General features: G+C 39.5%; 1 protein-coding gene across 1 annotated transcript in view; it reads right to left on the bottom strand.

Annotated features, from left to right (window-relative positions):
• The window catches only part of LOC129928278 (uncharacterized), a 45,290-nt gene extending 38,092 nt beyond the window's left edge, over positions 1 to 7,198 (bottom strand). The window contains exon 1 of the mRNA XM_056041959.1: positions 7,067 to 7,198. The gene's annotated coding sequence lies outside the window, so the exon portion shown is untranslated. The remainder of the gene's footprint in view (positions 1 to 7,066) is intronic.
• Between the last annotated feature and the right edge of the window lie 7,821 nt (positions 7,199 to 15,019).

Here is a 15,019-nt window from a genome sequence, read left to right as displayed (position 1 = left end):
ACAGTCCATGTTCATTGTTCCACAAGGTTTGTCTTGCAGTTCAGTCCATGTTCAGTGTTCCACGAGGTTTGTCTTGAAGTTCAGTCCATGTTCAGTGTTCTAGAAGGTTTGTCTTGCAGTTCAGTCCATGTTCAGCAGTGTTCCACGGGGTTTGTCTTGAAGTACAGTCCATGTTCAGTGTTCCACGGAGTTTGCCTTGCAGTACAGTCCAAGTTCAGTGTTCCACGGAGTTTGTCTTGCAGTACAGTCCATGTTCAGTGTTCCACGGGGTTTGTCTTGCAGTACAGTCCATGTTCAGTGTTCCACGGAGTTTGTCTTGCAGTTCAGTTCATGTTCAGTGTTCCACGGGGTTTGTCTTGCAGTTCAGTCCATGTTTAGTGTTCTACGAGGTTTGTCTTGCAGTTCAGTCTATGTTTAGTGTTTCATGAGGTTTGTCTTGCAGTTCAGTCCATGTTCAGTGTTCCATTGGGTTTGTCTTGCAGTTAAGTCCATGTTCAGTGTTCCACTGGTTTGTCTTGCAGTTCAGTCCATGTTCAGCAGTGTTCCACGGGGTTTGTCTTGAAGTACAGTCCATGTTCAGTGTTCCACGGGGTTTGCCTTGCAGTACAGTCTAATTTCAGTGTTCTACGAGGTTTGTCTTGCAGTTCAGTCCATGTTCAGTGTTTCATGAGGTTTGTTATGCAGTTCAGTCTATGTTCAATGTTCCACGAGGTTCGTCTTGCAGTTCAGTCCATGTTCAGTGTTCCACGAGGTTTGCCTTGCAGTTCAGTCCATGTTCAGTGTTCCACAAGGTTTGTCTTGCAGTTCAGTCCATGTTCAGTGTTTCACGAGGTTTGTCTTGCAGTTCAGTCCATGTTCAGTGTTCCATTGGGTTTTTCTTGCAGTTCAGTCCATGTTCAGTGTTCTATAAGGTTTGTCTTGCAGTTCAGTCCATGTTCAGTGTTCTACGAGGTTTGTCTTGCAGTTCAGTCCATCTTCAGTGTTCCACAAGGTTTGTCTTGCAGTACAGTCCATGTTCAGTGTTCCACGGGGTTTGTCTTGAAGTTAAGTCCATGTTCAGTGTTCCACGAGGTTTGTCTTGCAGTACAGTCCATGTTCAGTGTTCTACAAGGTTTGTCTTGCAGTTTAGTCCATGTTTAGTGTTCCAAAAGGTTTGTCTTGCAGTTCAGTCCATGTTCAGTGTTTCACGGGGTTTGTCTTGCAGTTCAGTCCATGTTCAGTGTTTCATAAGGTTTGTCTTGCAGTTCAGTCCATGTTCAGTGTTCCACGGGGTTTGTCTTGAAGTTCAGTCCATGTTCAGTGTTCTATAAGATTTGTATTGCAGTACAGTCCATGTTCAGTGTTCTACGAGGTTTGTCTTGCAGTTCAGTCCATGTTCAGTGTTCTACAAGGTTTGTCTCGCAGTTCAGTCCATGTTCAGTGTTCCACAAGGTTTGTCTTGAAGTTCAGTCCATGTTCTGTGTTCCACGGGGTTTGTCTTGCAATACAGTTCATGTTCAGTGTTCCACAAGGTTTGTCTTGCAGTTCAGTCCATGTTTAGTGTTCTACGAACTTTTTCTTGCAGTTCAGTCCATGTTCAGTGTTCTACGAGGTTTGTCTTGCAGTTCAGTCCATGTTCAGTGTTTCATGAGGTTTGTCTTGCAGTACAGTCTATGTTCAATGTTCTACGAGGTTCGTCTTGCAGTTCAGTCCATGTTCAGAGTTCCACGAGGTTTGTCTTGCAGTTCAGTCCATGTTCAGTGTTCTATAAGGTTTGTCTTGCAGTAAAGTCCATGTTCAGTGTTCCACGAGGTTTGTCTTGCAGTACAGCCCATGTTCAGTGTTATACGAGGTTTGTCTTGCATTTCATTCCATGTTCAGTGTTCCACGAGGTTTGTCTTGCAGTTCAGTCCATGTTCAATGTTCTACAAGGTTTGTCTTGCAGTTCAGTCCATGTTAAGTGTTCTACGAGGTTTGTCTTGCAGTTCAGTTAATGTTCAGTGTTCCACAAGGTTTGTCTTGCAGTTCAATCCATATTCAGTGTTCCACGAGGTTTGTCTTGCATTTCAGTCCATGTTCAGTGTTCTACAAAGTTTGTCTTGCAGTTCAGTCCATGTTCAGTGTTCCACGGGGTTTGTCTTGCAGTACAGTCCATGTTCAGTGTTCCACAAGGTTTGTCTTGCAGTTCAGTCCATGTTCAGTGTTCCACGAGGTTTGTCTTGAAGTTCAATCCATGTTCAGTGTTCCAAGGGGTTTGTCTTGCAGTACAGTCCATGTTTAGTGTTCTACAAGGTTTGTCTTGCAGTTCAGTCCATGTTTAGTGTTCTACGAGGTTTGTCTTGCAGTTCAGTCCATGTTCAGTGTTCCACGTGGTTTGTCTTGCAGTACAGTCCATGTTCAGTGTTCCACGAGGTTTGTCTTGAAGTTCAGTACATGTTCAGTGTTCCACGTGATTTGTCTTGCAGTACAGTCCAAAATCAGTGTTCTACAAGGTTTGTCTTGCAGTTCAGTCCATGTTCAGTGTTCCACGAGGTTTGTCTTGCAATACAGTCCATGTTCAGTGTTCTACAAGGTTTGTCTTGAAGTTCAGTCCATGTTCAGTGTTCTACAAGGTTTGTCTTGCAGTTCAGTCCATGTTCAGTGTTCCACGAGGTTTGTCTCTCAGTTCAGTCCATATTCAGTGTTCCACGAGGTTTGTCTTGCAGTTCAGTCCATGTTTAGTGTTCTACAACGTTTGTCTTGCAGTTAAGTCCATGTTCAGTGTTCCACGGGGTTTGACTTGCAGTACAGTCCATGTTCAGTGTTCCACAAGGTTTGTCTTGCAGTTCAGTCCATGTTCAGTGTTCCACGAGGTTTGTCTTGAAGTTCAGTCCATGTTCAGTGTTTTACAAGGTTTGTCTTGCAGGTCAGTCCATGTTCAGCAGTGTTCCACGGGGTTTGTCTTGAAGTACGGTCCATGTTCAGTGTTCCACGAGGTTTGTCTTGCAGTTCAGTCCATGTTCAGTGTTCTACGGGGTTTGTCTTGCAGTACAGTCCATGTTCAGTGTTCCACGGGGTTTGTCTTGCAGTTCAGTCCATGTTCAGTTTTCCACGGGGTTTGTCTTGCAATACAGTTCATGTTCAGTGTTCCACAAGGTTTGTCTTGCAGTTCAGTCCATGTTTAGTGTTCTACGAGCTTTTTCTTGCAGTTCAGTCCATGTTCAGTGTTCTACGAGGTTTGTCTTGCAGTTCCGTCAATGTTCAGTGTTTCATGAGGTTTGTCTTGCAGTTTAGTCTATGTTCAATGTTCTACGAGGTTCGTCTTGCAGTTCAGTCCATGTTCAGTGTTCCACGAGGTTTGTCTTGCAGTTTAGTCCATGTTCAGTGTTCCACAAGTTTTGTCTTGCAGTTCAGTCCATGTTCAGTGTTCTACAAGGTTTGTCTTGCAGTTCAGTCCATGTTTAGTGTTCTACGAGGTTTGTCTTGCAGTTAAGTCCATGTTCAGTGTTCCACGTGGTTTGTCTTGCAGTACAGTCCATGTTCAGTGTTCCACGAGGTTTGTCTTGAAGTTCAGTCCATGTTCAGTGTTCCACGTGATTTGTCTTGCAGTACAGTCCAAAATCAGTGTTCTACAAGGTTTGTCTTGCATTTCAGTCCATGTTCAGTGTTCCACGAGGTTTGTCTTGCAGTTCAGTCCATGTTCAGTGTTCCACGAGGTTTGTCTTGCAGTTCAGTCCATGTTCAGTGTTCCACAAGGTTTGTTTTGCAGTTCAGTCCATGTTCAGTGTTTCACGAGGTTTGTTTTGCAGTTCAGTCCATGTTCAGTGTTCCATTGGGTTTTTCTTGCAGTTAAGTCCATGTTCAGTGTTCCACTGGTTTGTCTTGCAGTTCAGTCCATGTTCAGTGTTCCACGGGGTTTGTCTTGCAGTTCAGTCCATGTTTAGTGTTCCACGAGGTTTGTCTTGCAGTTCATCCTATGTTCAGTGTTCCACAAGGTTTGTCTTGCAGTTCAGTCCATGTTCAGTGTTCTATAAGGTTTGTCTTGCAGTTCAGTCCATGTTCAGTGTTCTACGAGGTTTGTCTTGCAGTTCAGTCCATCTTTAGTGTTCCACAAGGTTTGTCTTGCAGTACAGTCCATGTTCAGTGTTCCACGGGTTTTGTCTTAAAGTTAAGTCCATGTTCAGTGTTCCACGGGGTTTGTCTTGCAGTACAGTCCATGTTCAGTGTTCTACAAGGTTTGTCTTGCATTTTAGTCCATGTTTAGTGTTTCACAAGGTTTGTCTTGCAGTTCAGTCCATGTTCAGTGTTTCACGGGGTTTGTCTTGCAGTTCAGTCCATGTTCAGTGTTTCATAAGGTTTGTCTTGCAGTTCAGTCCATGTTCAGTGTTCCACGGGGTTTGTCTTGAAGTTCAGTCCATGTTCAGTGTTCTATAAGATTTGTATTGCAGTACAGTCCAAGTTCAGTGTTCTACGAGGTTTGTCTTGCAGTTCAGTCCATGTTCAGTGTTCTACAAGGTTTGTCTCGCAGTTCAGTCCATGTTCAGTGTTCCACAAGGTTTGTCTTGAAGTTCAGTCCATGTTCAGTGTTCCACGAGGTTTGTCTTGCAGTACAGTCCATGTTCAGTGTTCTACGATGTTTGTCTTGCAGTTCTGTCCATGTTCAGTGTTCTACAAGGTTTGTCTTGCAGTTCAGTCCATGTTCAGTTTTCCACGAGGTTTGTCTTGCAGTTCAGTCCATGTTCAGTGTTCCACGGGGTTTGTCTTACAGTTCAGTCCATGTTCAGTGTTCCACGGGGTTTGTCTTGCAGTTCAGTCCATGTTCAGTGTTCCACGGGGTTTGTCTTGCAGTTCAGTCCATGTTCAGTGTTCCACGGGGTTTGTCTTGCAGTTCAGTCCATGTTCAGTGTTCCACGGGGTTTGTCTTGCAGTTCAGTCCATGTTCAGTGTTCCACGGGGTTTGTCTTGCAGTTCAGTCCATGTTCAGTGTTCCACGAGGTTTGTCTTGCAGTTTAGTCCATGTTCAGTGTTCCACAAGGTTTGTCTTGCAGTACAGTCCATGTTCAATGTTCTACGAGGTTTGTCTTGCAGTACAGTCCATGTTCAGTGTTCTACGAGGTTTGTCTTGCAGTACAGTCCATGTTCAGTTTTCTACAAGGTTTGTCTTGCAGTTCAGTCCATGTTCAGTGTTCCACGGGGTTTGTCTTGCAGTTCAGTCCATATTCAGTGTTCCACAAGGTTTGTCTCGCAGTTCAGTTCATGTTCAGTGTTCTACGAGGTTTGTCTTGCAGTTCAGTCCATATTCAGTGTTCCACAAGGTTTGTCTTGCAGTTCAGTCCATGTTCAGTGTTCTACAAGGTTTGTCTTGCAGTTCAGTCCATGTTCAGTGTTCCACGGGGTTTGTCTTGCAGTTCAGTCCACGTTCAGTGTTCCACGAGGTTTGTCTTGCAGTTCAGTCCACGTTCAGTGTTCTACAAGGTTTGTCTTGCAGTTCAGTCCATGTTCAGTGTTCTACAAGGTTTGTCTTGCAGTTCAGTCCATGTTCAGTGTTCCACGGGGTTTGTCTTGCAGTTCAGTCCACGTTCAGTGTTCCACGAGGTTTGTTTCTCTGATTCCACACAGAGTGAGATAGTCGTTTTTATGAATGCTATTTTTCTCAACACTTTTTAGTTGTTTTAAAATATTGACGTTTCCTGACAAGTGTTAGTAGCGAATACATATTGGTAAATGTTTTGCCTACTGTCGTCTGCTAGATTCTCCCACGTTCAATTGACGAGATATGGTACAATGGTTCAATATTCAGTTCAGATTAGAATTTTTTTTTAAAACAACAACTTTGTTATCTCTCTAGATGTTTCTTTCATGTCACGATTGTTTAAACATTTTTCAAATTTTCATTTCATTGTCTTTTTAAATAACAAATAACTGCTGTCTATTTTACTGATAGAATGTTTAAAGTAGGTTTTAGATCGCAAGGTCTAAATGTAGAACCTTACTTTTACTTTAGTTATAGATTAGATTAAATTGTGCAAATAGCTACGTATGTAGTAGGACTACTTTTTGAAACCATTAAACCCAGCATGGATTAGATTTGAGTATGTTTTTGTTGGTGTCTCATGTTGAGCGGATGGATGAAAAAGAAACTGAGAAAGGGGCAACAACTACAGCAGGTCCCAAAGATTGCAGGTGATGGAATTGAATAAATGTATGAACTCCTTGCCTTCACTACTATTCCTATAGGTCTATACCATTTGTACAAAGTAATGGTATTGTGTAACAAGCAAAATAAAAAATCCTTTTAAAGAAAGAGCTACACATAAAAGAGAAAGAACTCCGCATTTATATTTTTCACACTCAAGAATCAGAAGTTATATTCCTTTATCAATGTGAAACAAAATAATAAATTATCAATAATTAATTGACCAATGGGATACTTTTCGTGTTTTGATAGTTACAATAAATAATTGTTTCAAGTTTCAACTTGATTTATGGATTGTGAGAAATAATGTGTATAATTATTGAAGGGGGAAAACCCATATATTTAACCATATCTGTGAATACTGAAAGATTAATTTCCCTTGCTGGTATCAAATAAAATAATTAATAACCAGTAATTAATTGACTAATTATTTAATTTCATTTATTGATTTATGCATTTACTTTTACTCAAAATTCAACATCTGAAGAAGAACATCCTAAGTTAACAAGTCCATGTTTTTATGTGGCATTTTACGTCTCGAGAGACGATCTTTTGCCTTTTGTAATTTCTCATGTGACTAAAGAGGCCAATCACTGATAAAGCAAGCATTTATATATATATTAGAATTGGTACATATCGTAATATTTTTACAGAAAGTAGTTTTTTTAAAGATCTAGTTTAAATATAGACAAAGAAGATATTATGATATGGAGAAATGTGGGAGCGATATAAAGGAAACAGAAAATAAAAAGATGAAGGAGATTAAGAAATGAATCAACAACAAAACCAAACAATCTCTAAGTCGTAGAAGTAAAATCTCTCTCTCTCTCTTTTTTCTCTCTTTCTCTCACTCTCGATATTACAATTTAAAGTGTACACTTTATAACAATGTAATTGCTTAGTGGATCTTACCTTCAAGTGTCTCATGGTTATCAAACAGTGCGGGATATTGACCGAACTAACTAAGTCTTAATTACATAGAGGTCGCAAAACAATATTTCTCCTGAAACTAAAATGTCTTAGAAATCCGCACACTACCTCTCTGGTAACCGGCTACCAGTGGGGAAACAACATGAAAGGCAGATAACTATAACATAGATTTAGTTAGTATCGTGTGCAGAGTTTGGTAAAGCTAATCAACAACCCGTGTGCAGAACTCGGTAGAAATATTTAATCCACAATCAACGTGATAAAAGACTTTTACCTCGCTCTGTGGAATGAATTAAGTGTTTCGGTGTCGTGTGCACATGTATAGGTTGTTGGTAAGAACCAAAGCTGCTTCAATGCAAAGATTTAGGAGATGGTGATGAATGCATTTATCAGATTCGAATTATGAAATGTAGAAGCTACACCCTCCTGGAACCAGTCATACCTATATTGAAAATGGTGTGTACATTAATTTTAGTGTGTGATCTTTATGAGCTGTTTATTTTATGTATGTCTTGTTGTACATGTCTTGTACTATAGAGTGTCTTCATTGACATCTTGTCTTAAATGTCTTGTTCTATATAGTGTGAACATTTCTTTCTGTAGTTTTTAATGTGTAATGACAATCTACTTTATATCGTTTTAATATGATATGTTGTTTATTTGGCAACTTTCATATTCTTTCCTATATTAATTTCATTTGTATTGAACATTTAATGTATATACTGTCTTATGTGGGGATTTCTTAATGTTTCATATATAGTCCTTTGAACAGATCATGTATAGCCATGGTGTACATGTCAAACTCATAAAGGTGTATGGGCCGCATAAATACTAACTACGACCTGAGGGGCCGCAACCAAAAATCAGTTGTAAAACATCTTACTAGTTTTATGTAAATTAGAAACAATACAATAAAATACAATAATTAATGGCATACCTGTCCCTTAGCTTAATTTGTAGTACAGTTTGGCCATTAAAAGTTACTATGATTACGCTTTTTGTCTTTGTCCTGATGCTTGACATCTTTTCTAGGATACATATAGAAAAGAACTGCTCACAGAGATCAGTGCTTGCAAACATTGCTAGAATTCTGGCTGCGAATTTCCGCAATCCAACGTAACGTTCAGGTAATAAAAAACTTAGATACAGCCACTTCTATAGACTTCGCTTTCAACAAAGAATCTGACTGCTATTCTATCAGCTCTAGTTGCACATTACCAGCAGCATTTTCAGAAGCAAATGAAAATGGAGATAAAAACAACGAAAATTCTTGCTTGTATCAAACGAAGTCATGAAAACGTCCAGTGGAAGCATCTACTAACGATTCCAGGTGTAAGACATATTTACCAAATGTTGTAGCCGTATTTAATTCCTGACACGTTGAGAAATGGTTTTCTCTTCATATTTCATTTATCCACAGTCGTAACTTTGCTTGAAATGCATTTCACATGATCACACGCAGTTGTGACAATTTTTGTCTTTACTTTGAAGTTTCAAATTAAAGTCTTGCAGGTGACCAGTGAGATCAACTGCAAATGCCAAATCCTGAACCCATTCGTCAGTTTGGAAATACTCAACAGGTTCAGAGAAACATTAAACATTGGCGATGATTTAAGCCACGCGCACGAATAAAATTGATAGTGACTGAAACCAGGCTTATGACATGTAAGAATTGTAATTGCTTTGTGCGTGATGCACTGAAAATTAGCAAATTTTGCAAGTAGCCTTGCATCAAAACCATTTCATTTCATGGTTGGTGCGCCATCCGTTGATAGACTAGCTAGCTTTACCAAAGGTAAATTGTACTGGAATTTCCCTTCCTGTTATTTCTCAAAAACATCCTCGCTACATCTGTTACATCTAGAGCCAACGAAAAGAATTCAAAATCAACTATTTTGTTCTTTAACTGTTCACGCAAGCTGACTGATATGTCATTTATTCAATCTGCCACGTTGTTCCTATCTTACGCTATTTCTTTGAATGCTTTCACCTTTTCTGGACAAATTAATTCGGCAAACTCCTTCATAAAATCACCTTCACTAAATGATTTGCTATGGCTTGCATTAAGTTTCACAAAATGTAGCTGGCTTTCATTGCAGACTCAATCTCGGTGTAACAAAAACTATTTTTCAATTCAAGTAGCTAGTCATCTCTTATTTTCCAGCGTAATAGTTAAACATTATTTTGATAATTTTTTAGGTGGCAAAGCGGGCCGCATGCAAAGTGGTCGCGGGCCACATGCGGCCCCCGAATGCCGTGTTTGACATGCCTGGTGTAGAGCAACCTAGCTTATTTGTCTCTATTCTCTTACAAAAGAAGATGAATGCGCACAGGGCGACTTCCTGGTCCTTAGATAAGAGACCGTGGTCATGGTCCTTGGTACGATCTAAAAGTAAAGATCTACAATACATTTTTTATTCCCAAGTCTACCGTAGGACGTGCCGAAGAGAATGCCCTAATGGTTATAACCAACGCCTAAGATGTGGGGGGGGGGCACTTATAGTTTTATTTTGAGGATAAATTTTAAAGCACTAAAATCTCAAGGCAACAGAGATTTTGAAACAAGAGTAACCTTTACTTAGAGTTTGATGAACTGTCTAAAGAGATTTAACTGCTCTATTCTCCAGGATTGTAAAGGTGTAATGTATTTGTCTACCCACTTTAGCTCTAGGTACAAGCAGTTGGAATATCTAGCAGTCCTAATGCTTAACCTCGTTGTCATAGACTGAGATGTAGACCATTTCATAGGATTGTAGAGACAATAGCAAAGTTGTCCCCCCTGGCTACAACAACCTTTGCAAGTAAAACTTATACAACTTTTTTGTATAATTTGTTGCAAAGTAACTATGGAGAACTGCGATTAAAACAAAGGGACTTAACAATGCTGCCCCACAATAACAATAAGGGAGTTTTGGCTTTTTTCCGAAGGTCTGACTGGATCTTACATGCTGCTAGTAGGAAACATCTCAACACACACGATGTGACGTCACCACGCTGAAACTCTTCAACCCTAAAGAACAAACAAAAGTGGTCTTAGCGAGTTGATACCTAGTACAGGGGTCGGCAACCTGCGGCTCGCGAGCCACATGCGGCTCTTTGGATGTTAAGCTGCGGCTCTTTAGTTCCTTACGCCAATATGATTTATTTAAAGCTTTAAATAACTAAATCGTTCTGAATCGATTAACGAGGATTAGGCACCGATTCTATCTCTCAGCCAATCGTACTCGCTTTTCAGCTCAGCCCTCCCCCATGTCTTGAAATGTAACATATTTGCAGGTGAAAGATATTCAGTTTTTTTTTCTGTCTTATCACTTGCTATAAATGAGTCACAAGTTGCCCTTTTTTTGTCAAATATATGTCTTCCCAAGGTCTAAAAGAAGAACTTCTAGGATTGCTACCGCTCTCGTGACAAACTAGAGGGGAAAATAGAGTGTTTGCGTTTGGAAAGATGTCTATCATCAGATTGACATATTCGTGCGAGCAAGCGTTCTCTTGCATTATTAATATAATTAAAAGTAAAGTAAGAAGCCAACTAACAAATGAAAATTTAAAGTCGTGTTTGAAACTAAAAACAAGTTATGAGCCAAATGTACACAAAGCCATCGGGTACTATTTATTGTTTTGAAGAAAATAAAATTGTGGCTCTTTAAAAACTTTGAAATTTTGTAAATTGTAAATTTTGGCTCTTCCGACTCTAAAGGTTGCCGACCCCTCCTGACCTAGTAAGTCCACAAGCGATGACTACATTGCTTCAACTCAGTATGGAGGAAATGACCAAAATGTCTGCTGCTAATATGCTCGTGACATTTTCTGCTTTTTTTGTTTGTGTTTTTGGAGAATCCATTATTGTCATCATGTGATCAGGTGCATATATTCCTACTGTAGCATACACACAAAAAAAAGAAAAAACAAACAAAAAGGTTTTTATTAAAATTAAAACTGATGCCATTTTAACATGTAGGCATATATCTTAATAACAGGTTCGGTTATTTGAGGCTTCGGTTATTAGCAGCTGTTTTGTAATTGCAATATTTCTGGGTTTTTTTTATATGATCTTGATCTCTAAATCGATTCAATAGTGTAGATTGTATTTTTAACCGCTGTGTCACTAGGCAATGAACAGAGCGGTATAAATAGATTTAAAACTGAGTGAATCAAAGGATTCGTTTGCGACGTGAACTAAGATGAAGATTGTATTGATGCTTCTGACTCTACTTGCTGCTACTACTTGCTGCTACTACTTGCTGCTACTACTTGCTGCTACTACTTGCTGCTACTACTGCTGCTGAGAATGAAGCTTTAGGTAACAAATCATTGAATGTTCTTTTAGGAATGGTGTAGCACTTTTTAGCACTTTGTAGCACTTTCAAATGAATTCAAAGAACGTTAATGACTAACAAGTTGCACTATAGAAATATTTTCAGTTGAAGACTTTTTTCTTTTCTTTATTTAAACTTCATGATTTTTTTTTTAACTAGTTTTTGAATAGTTCCACATAGTTCTTTCTATTGTATGATTGTGTCTGTACTTTATATTTGTTCAAAGCTTCTATCAACTCAATTTGTCTGTACGGTACACAGTCTGTCCGGTACACAGTCTGTCCGGTACACAGTCTGTCCGGTACACAGTCTGTCCGGAACACAGTCTGTCCGGTACACAGTCTGTACACAGTTGTTTCTCCCAGTTACCATGCACAGATGAACTTGTAACTATGCTTTACACTTATTCATTGTTAAAGACAACACATGAATAATAAATAAAAATTAGCCAATAAGTTCTGATCTCAAATGCCTGTATCAGAAGAAAGGTGGCGTCATTGTATAGTGAACACAGTTTCATTGTAGACATACAAATGTTAAACAAAACAAGGTTACAAAGACTGTATGGAAAAACAAACTCAAAATCGGCCCCCGAAATGGTTCGCTCTGGCAGCGTTAAAAGCAGTTTTCGATATTTTCATAAATAATACAAACTATGCACTACAAACTATCAACAACTACAACCCTGTCTCCATCAGAAACTATGAACTACAAGCTATCAACAACTACAACCCTATCTCCATCAGAAACTATGCACTACAAACTATCAACAACTACAACCCTATCTCCATCAGAAACTATGCACTACAAACTATCAACAACTACAACCCTATCTCCATCAGAAACTATGCACTACAAACTATCAACAACTACAACCCTATCTCCATCAGAAACTATGAACTACAAACTATCAACAACTACAACCCTATCTCCATCAGAAACTATGCACTACAAACTATCAACAACTACAACCCTATCTCCATCAGAAACTATGCACTACAAACTATCAACAACTACAACCCTATCTCCATCAGAAACTATGCACTACAAACTATCAACAACTACAACCCTATCTCCATCAGAAACTATGAACTACAAACTATCAACAACTACAACCCTATCTCCATCAGAAACTATGCACTACAAACTATCAACAACTACAACCCTATCTCCATCAGAAACTATGAACTACAAACTATCAACAACTACAACCCTATCTCCATCAGAAACTATGCACTACAAACTATCAACAACTACAACCCTATCTCCATCAGAAACTATGAACTACAAACTATCAACAACTACAACCCTATCTCCATCAGAAACTATGCACTACAAACTATCAACAACTACAACCCTATCTCCATCAGAAACTATGAACTACAAACTATCAACAACTACAACCCTATCTCCATCAGAAACTATGCACTACAAACTATCAACAACTACAACCCTATCTCCATCAGAAACTATGAACTACAAACTATCAACAACTACAACCCGATCTCCATCAGAAACTATGCACTACAAACTATCAACAACTACAACCCTATCTCCATCAGAAACTATGCACTACAAACTATCAACAACTACAACCCTATCTCCATCAGAAACTATGAACTACAAACTATCAACAACTACAACCCGATCTCCATCAGAAACTATGCACTACAAACTATCAACAACTACAACCCTATCTCCATCAGAAACTATGCACTACAAACTATCAACAACTACAACCCTATCTCCATCAGAAACTATGCACTACAAACTATCAACAACTACAACCCTATCTCCATCAGAAACTATGCACTACAAACTATCAACAACTACAACCCTATCTCCATCAGAAACTATGCACTACAAACTATCAACAACTACAACCCTATCTCCATCAGAAACTATGCACTACAAACTATCAACAACTACAACCCTATCTCCATCAGAAACTATGCACTACAAACTATCAACAACTACAACCCTATCTCCGTTGATACAAAAAGATAAGACGTGCTGTCGTATTGTTAGCTCGACTAAACGACTTGATCCCACAGGATACGGAGATTTATCCATGTTATTATTATTGATTGTTATTCATATGTATTCAATGAACTGATAGTTATGAAGATAAAGTTGAATGCGAACCTGGCCTAACTGATGTTATTGAATGATTATCCTAGATCAATTAGATAATTTTGTAAAGGGCCAATCTCTCCTTCGAAGCCTCAACAAAAAAAAACTTTTCCCATTAGTCTAATATGATGTGTTTCCCTTCTTGTATTGACGTATTGAATAGGAGACACGACTTATTAAGTTTGGTTGTCAATTATATTCCCGCTCAAATACATCTATTTCGTTTTGTTTAAAGGTGACCAGATGCATGCAGCTATTCAACAACTAGTTCAGCGTGACCCGACTATGACTGTGAATGACTGTGTCAGTCGATGTGATACCATGTACACCATGCCGGACAACGAGGACGAAGACTATACCGATGTGATACCATGTACACCATGCCGGACAACGAGGACGAAGACTATACCGATGAGATACCATGTACACCATGCCGGACAACGAGGACGAAGACTATACCGATGTGATACCATGTACACCATGCCGGACAACGAGGACGAAGACTATACCGATGTGATACCATGTACACCATGCCGGACAACGAGGACGAAGACTATACCGATGTGATACCATGTACACCATGACGGACAACGAGGACGAAGACTATACCGATGTGATACCATGTACACCATGCCGGACAACGAGGACGAAGACTATACCGATGTGATACCATGTACACCATGCCGGACAACGAGGACGAAGACTATACCGATGTGATACCATGTACACCATGCCGGACAACGAGGACGAAGACTATACCGATGTGATACCATGTACACCATGCCGGACAACGAGGACGAAGACTATACCGATGAGATGTGCGAGCAGGTCTGTGAATGGTAAGAATAACTCTGAGACCAATTCATGTATAGTAACTCGGTTCATAAATGCAATACATGTCAATCTGTGAGGACGGACAAAAAACAGAGTTAAATAATAAACTATTCAGGAAACTCTTTTAAATGTATTGAAGTATTAAGTTAGAACTCAATGTGAAGAGAGCTCCAGTCTCTGACCAGCTACTAATTGTATTCAATGTGACGAGAGCTCCAGTCTCTGACCAGCTACTAATTGTATTCAATGTGAAGAGAGCTCCAGTCTCTGACCAGCTACTAATTGTATTCAATGTGAAGAGAGCTCCAGTCTCTGCCCAGCTACTAATTGTATTCAATGTGACGAGAGCTCCAGTCTCTGCCCAGCTACTAATTGTATTCAATGTGAAGAGAGCTCCAGTCTCTGCCCAGCTACTAATTGTATTCAATGTGAAGAGAGCTCCAGTCTCTGCCCAGCTACTAATTGTATTCAATGTGAAGAGAGCTCCAGTCTCTGCCCAGCTACTAATTGTATTCAATGTGAAGAGAGCTCCAGTCTCTGCCCAGCTACTAATTGTATTCAGAAAAGCTCGCGCAACAACTAACAGGAGCGAATGGATCTCTGGGGAACATCTGGAGTGATAATTTCCCCAAGATGTGGAGTGATCAGT

The sequence above is a fragment of the Biomphalaria glabrata genome, chromosome 9 (genome assembly GCF_947242115.1).
Source record: "Biomphalaria glabrata chromosome 9, xgBioGlab47.1, whole genome shotgun sequence".
In the NCBI taxonomy this organism is placed as follows: domain Eukaryota; kingdom Metazoa; phylum Mollusca; class Gastropoda; family Planorbidae; genus Biomphalaria; species Biomphalaria glabrata.
Note: the sequence above shows the minus strand (reverse complement) of the source record. Positions and strands in the feature narration are given on the sequence as shown.